This window comes from Myotis davidii, unplaced genomic scaffold (genome assembly GCF_000327345.1).
Source record: "Myotis davidii unplaced genomic scaffold, ASM32734v1 scaffold1277, whole genome shotgun sequence".
NCBI classification, from domain to species: domain Eukaryota; kingdom Metazoa; phylum Chordata; class Mammalia; order Chiroptera; family Vespertilionidae; genus Myotis; species Myotis davidii.
In genome coordinates, this window is record NW_006290682.1 from 3,295,864 (window position 1) to 3,302,584 (window position 6,721).

Below are 6,721 nucleotides of genomic sequence, written 5' to 3' on the forward strand. Positions count from 1 at the left end.
GGGCCAGAAACAAATCCGAATACACTGCATGTTGTAAATGTATTTGGTGCCGACAGCCTGCGCCCGTGACCGTGTGGCTGGCTGGTGTCACCCTGGAGGATGGGGTAGGAGGGGTGACAGGTCTGCAGAAGCCGGTGGGGAAATGAGACCCTGTCACCAGGCACATGGCCTGTGTATGCCAAGTGTGTGAAACTCACGGCCCGTTATCCGGTGTCCGGTGAGTTCAGGTTCAAGAAAAAAACACTAATTTCTATTAAAATGTTCTATTATTTTCGCTTCCCCTTTTCAGGAACGCTCCTTGCTTGGTAGCTATGGTAACCCAGCGACAATTAGGGAAGACGGATGTGGCTGTCAGGTGAAGCGGTGCTCTGACAGGCCAGGCCGTATTAAACAACAAAACTCTGCCCCCGGGGGCCTGGGATGTCGCCCTGAGCGTCAGAAGCTGGCAGAGCGCCCGTCGTCGGGTCGTGGCATCGGAGGGGTGGGCACCCGGTTCCCCCTGATATTTCTAACATCCTTCACGGCCATAAAGAACCATCCACTTCAACATGGGCCTGCTCCACGGGGTCAGACGTTGAGTACATGCACCCCATTGCCTTGGCAGGGCCAGGCCACGTGATCTCCTGGGGCTGACACGGCCCCCCGGGCGGACGATCCCCACCCCCGGGCCAACTGCCTCTCAGGTTTTCCGATGCCTGTGATGTGTGCCCTATACACGTGCAATTTATTTGTAAATAAATAAACAAAAGGGGACGCATGGGAATGATATTCTAAGCAGAAAAGGGCCATGATAGACAATTTGCAAACACCATGCTAACCCATACACACGGTATCCCAGAATGACTCGCTGGAGGCCCAAGTCGAGCTGTTAGCCAACCTCACCTCCGTAAACTTTGAAAAAAGATGCACATAAAGACGTCCCCTCTGGTATTTATGAACTAGAGGCCCGGTGCATGAAATTCGTGCACGGCGAGGGGGGTGGCCCTCAGTGCAGCCTGCACCCTCTCCTATACAGGACCCCTCGGGGGATGTCACTCTGGGATTGGGCCTAAACTGGCAGTCGGAGAACTGTCTTGCAATCCAGGACCGCTGGCTTCTAACCACTCACCTGCCTGCTTGCCTGATCGCCCCTAACTGCTCTCCTCTGCCGTCCTGATCGCCCCTAACTGCTCTCCCTTACCGGCCTGATCGCCCCTAACCGCCCTCCCCTGCCGGCCTGATCGCCCCTAACTGCTCTCCTCTGCCGTCCTGATCGCCCCTAACTGCTCTCCCTTACCGGCCTGATCGCCCCTAACCGCCCTCCCCTGCCGGCCTGATCGCCCCTAACTGCTCTCCTCTGCCGTCCTGATCGCCCCTAACTGCTCTCCCTTACCGGCCTGATCGCCCCTAACCGCCCTCCCCTGCCGGCCTGATCGCCCCTAACTGCTCTCCTCTGCCGTCCTGATCGCCCCTAACTGCTCTCCCTTACCGGCCTGATCGCCCCTAACCGCCCTCCCCTGCCGGCCTGATCGCCCCTAACTGCTCTCCTCTGCCGTCCTGATCGCCCCTAACTGCTCTCCCTTACCGGCCTGATCGCCCCTAACCGCCCTCCCCTGCCGGCCTGATCGCCCCTAACTGCTCTCCTCTGCCGTCCTGATCGCCCCTAACTGCCTTTGCCTCGGCCCCTGCCACCGTGGCTTTGTCCCTAAGAATGTCCAGAAGACGTCCGGTCTATCTGGCTAATTAACATATTACCCTTTTATTAGTATAGGTATTAACCGTACAAAGGATTCTGGTCCACCCCTAACGGCCTTGATCACACCTAACTGCTCCCCTGCCTGCCTGATCGCCCCTAACTGCTCTCCCCTGACAGCCTGATCGCCCCTAACTGCCTCTGCCTCGGACCCTGACACCGTGGCTTTGTCCGGAAGATGTCCGGTCTATCCAGCTAATTAACATATTACCCTTTTATTAGCATAGGTATTAATCGCATGAAGGATCCCGGTCCGTCATTTTTATCGCCGAGGAGCCAGTAGCCAGGGAAGGTCACGGTGCTGAGGCTGCCCTGGGCTCAGCCGTGTCTGTGCCAGAGCAAAACACAACGGAGATGGCAGACCTCGCAGCTGCTGCGGATCAGATCTGTCACATTCCCTGTGGCTACTATTTGCCGAGACACGGCTTACGTGGCCGAGCTCACCACGTCATCAGCTCTGCCCCCCACGGGCCCCTGGGGCACCAGAGCAAAACACCACGGAGACGGCAGACCTCGCAGCTGCTGCGGATCAGGAAATCTGTCACAATCCCCGTGGCTACTATTCGCCGAGACACGGCTTACATGGCCGAGCTCTCCACGTCATCAGCTCTGCCCCACATCGGCCCCAGGGACACCGCGCCCGCCTGCCGGCCACGCATCCACACGTGCAGGCATTCCTCCCGCACCTCCCCTCCGGTCATGTCCCCGCTCCCACTGCCGGCAGGAGAGGCAGCCGCGGGATTCACGTACGCAGCAGTCAGGCACAGCTCAGAATCGCAGCGTCCTGTCCGCCTGCACCGGGTAATGGGGCCTGGAGGGCATCGCGCTAACCGAGAGAAGCCAGTCAGAGGACGACGAGGGTCCCCCAATCTCACTCGTCTGTGGGGTCGGATGAGCAGCACAAACGGACGGAGAAACTAGAAAGAGAGGCGCAGATGGACAGATCCCAGAGGGATGTGGGCGGGAAGATGAGAGATTCGCCAAAGAACATACATGCACGTAGGCATCGCCCGTGGACGCAGACAACAGGTGGGGAAGGTCTGGGAGGGGTCAGGGGCTGGGTGGAGGGGGGCAAACGGGAGGACAAGGGGGACAATTGTAACACGATCAACCATAAGAATAGATATCCCACCCTGGCCAGTGCGGCTCAGTGGATAGAGCGCTGGCCTGCGGACGGAAGGGTCCCGGGTTCGATTCCCAGGTCAGGGGCACATGCCTGGGTTGTGGGCTCGATCCCCAACAGGGGGCGTGCAGGAGGCGGCCGATGTGTGAATCTCTCTCAGCATGGATGTTCCTATCGCTCTCTCCCTCTCCCTTCCTCTCTGAAGTCAATAAAAATATAATAAAAAAAATGAAAGAATAGTTATCCCTGGCCAGTGTGGCTCAGTGGATAGAGCGCCGGCCTGCGGACCGAAGGGTCCCGGGTTCGATTCCGGTCGAGGGCTGTGTTCTGTGTAAAATATGACCAACCTGCTCTCAACGATACATGTGTCTGCATGGAGTTAGCAGCATTTAACTGCGAACACGGGGAGGGGCCTGCAACCCAGGTCTGTGCCCTTGACCGGGAATCGAACCCGGGACCCTTCGTTCCACCGGCCGACGCTCTATCCACTGAGCGGCACCAGCCAGGGCCGGCGGAACCATTTTAATTTTTTTCGCTAGAGGCCTGGTGCACGGATTCATGCACTGGTGGGGCGTGGCCTGCGGGGATCCACCTGCTGTGGGAGCGCACTGACCCCCAGGGGGCAGCTCCTGCATTGAAGGTCTGCCCTCTGGTGGTCAGTGCACGTCATAGTGACCGGTTGTTCCGGTCATTCTCTTTTTAAATGTTATAGATTTTTTTTATTGATGTCAGAGAGGGACAGAGAGATAGAAACATCCATGATGGGAGAGAATCATGGACCGGCCGCCTCCTGCACGCCCCACACTGGGGATCGAGCCGACAACCCGGGCCTGAGCACTGTCCGGGAATCGAACCCTGACCTCCTGGTTCCTAGGTCGATGCTCAACCCCTGAGCCCTGCTGGACGGGCGGAACCTTTTTGTAAAGGCGGAAGGGCGCTGACTGTGGGGTGAGGCCCAGACACTGCGCCCAAGCCCCCCCACCTCACCCCCCACCCCCGTGACCCTAGCGCAATATTCCAGTTACGTCTGTTACGAAACTCCATCTTTAAACCTTGTTTGTGACCATCAAGCACCCCTTGCATTTAACTTGTTCCCTTTCTCGCATCTGCAGCCTCTGAGCACGGACCCCGGCATGTACTCAGTTCTCAGTCAATAACAATGGGCCAGCCCGGCCAGTGCTGCCCAGTGGCTAGCACCCACAGATGAACCAGGGGGTCCCGGGTTCGACACCCGGTCAAGGGCTCGTACCTGGGTTGTGGGCTCGATCCCCAGTAGGGGGCCACGCAGGAGTCAGCCGATCAATCATTCTCTCTCATCATGAATGTTTCTATGTCTCTCCCTTCCTGTCTGAAAGTCAGCGCCCACTACCGTTCCTCACGTGCGGGAAGCCGGGACGAGAGATCCTGGTGACGACCGACCGTGAATTGTCGAGGGTGTCTGCCGCCCGAGAAGGAGGGAGGGAGGAGGAGGGAGGGAGGGGTGAGCCATCTGGCGGCAGCGTCCGGGGACCACCGGGCACATCTGGACGCAGCTGCACGAGGGACCTCATTAGCTATCACCTGTCGGCCCAGCAGCCTCGGTCCAGATGGCCCGGCAGGTGGGCTGCCCGGGGACGGTGCATATTTTACCCCGGAATTGGCCACGGGACCCGGGGAGGCGTGAAGGTCTCGTTTACCTCCGTTTAGTTGACTTTATTTGTTTGTTTGTGTAATCGATGTTTTTAGGAGATAACGACGGGAGAAAAGTCCTCGTTGGGCTGGGCGGGATCGTGGGCCGTCTGCGACCTGCTGTGGGCTGGGGGTCGGACTCTGGGATATGTTTTTTCCATCGATTCTTTATTTTTTTGTTAATCCTCACCCAGGGATATTTCCCATTAATTTTTTTTAGCGAGTGGAAGGGAGGGGGAGAGACAGGGAGACATAACGTTGATGTGAGAGAGACACATCCATCGGTTGCCTCCTGCACCCCAAGGCCTGCAACCTAGGTAGATGCCCTTAACTGGACTCGAACCCGGTACCCTTCAGTCCCCAGGCCGACGCTCTATCCACTGAGCCAAACCGGCTAAGGGGGACATTTATTATTATTTTTTTAGGAATAAGAAAAGCAGCCCTGACCGGTGTGGCTCAGTGGATAGAGTGTCGGCCTGTGGACTGAAGGGTCCCGGGTTCGAATCCGGTCAAGGGCATGTACCTGGGTTGCGGGCACATCCCCAGTAGGGGGCGTGCAGGAGGCGGCTGATCGATGCTTCTCTCTCATCGATGTTTCTAACTCTCTGTCCCTCTCCCTGTAAAAAATCAATAAAATATATTTTAAAAAAGAATAAGAAAAACAAATTAACTTAGGATGAGTGTTGATAATGACACGTTAAAGAAATTTATTTTTATTGATTTCAGAGAGGAAGGGAGAGGGAGATAGAAACATCCATGATGAGAGAGAATCATGGACCGGCTGCCTCCTGCACGCCCCACACTGGGGATCGAGCCCACAACCCGGGCCTGTGCCCTTGACCGGGAATCGAACCCGGGACCCTTCAGTCCACAGGCCGACACTCTATCCACTGAGCCACACCAGCCAGGGCTGCACGGTTTAAAGATCAACTCCACACGAAGGTGATACCCTACCATCGTTTTATTTGTTTAAATATATTTCTACGGATTTCAGAGCCTGTGCCCTTGACCAGGAACGGAACCGTGACCTCCTGGTTCCTAATTCCACGCGCAGCCACGGAGCCACGCCGGCCGAGCTCTCATTCAGCTCTCATTTCCCTACGACCTTGCACACGGTGGTCATTCCTTAAGTTTTTGCCCCAATTAGGGAAGGAGAGACGGCAAAACCGAGAGCTTTCACGTGTGACATTCTCCCCCTTCCCAAGGTCAGTGAAACGCCTTTGAAGGCAGAGCTTGAGAGGCGCCCACATAGATTTAAATACATTAGCCATGAAATCAGATCGACTTTTATCCACTCGCCGCCTGGGCAGGCTCATTTCCATTCTCTCGCTATTCATTTATTCCAGACGCGTCTATTAACAACGCCGGGCTGTGGGTACACTCACCAAGACGGGCAGGATCCGTGCTCCACCCCCACCCCCACAGAGCTCTCACTTTCTGGGCAGGGAGTGTAGGAAGCTCTCAGATGAGAGAGAGAGAGAGAGATAGAGAGAGAGAGAGAGAGAGAGAGAGAACATATCTCCCTGTTGTCCTGTGGGGGACATTGCCATTGCCAATGTCTGCAGTTGTGGTTGCCACATGGGACGGGGAGCTACTTTGAGCTGCTCCACACCCCACAGTGCCCAGGGCAGGCCCCCAGTGTCATCCTGACCCAACGTCTGCAGGGCTGAGGTCTAGAGCCCTGAGTGAACAATCCCATTATAATTTGCCTGAGGCCCGATGCACGAATTCGTGCACCAGTGGGGTCCCTCGGCCTGGCCTGCGGGATCGGGCCGGAACCGGCTCTCTGACATCACCCGAGGGGTCCAGGATTGCGGGAGGGCGCTGGCCTAGCCGAGGGACCCTACTGGTGCATGATTGGGGCCGGGGAGGGACCGTCCGATCCATATTGCTCAGTCTCCATAGGCCAGGCCCCAGCAGCAAGCTAAGCTAACAGTCAGAGTATGTGCCCTGCAGTGGTCAATGCACACCAAGTGACTGGCTGACCAGTACGACTGTCTGCCTCCTGGTGGTCAGTGCATCTCATAGCGAGCAGTTGGGCGGCCTTAGCATATCATTAGCATATTACAGTTTGACTGACAGCTGACTGGTCAACCAGATACTTAGCATATTAGGCTTTTATTCTATAGGATATTACCCTCTCCCCCACCAAAGCAACTACCCTCTCCTGCTTTTTAAGGAAACATTTTCTATACTTA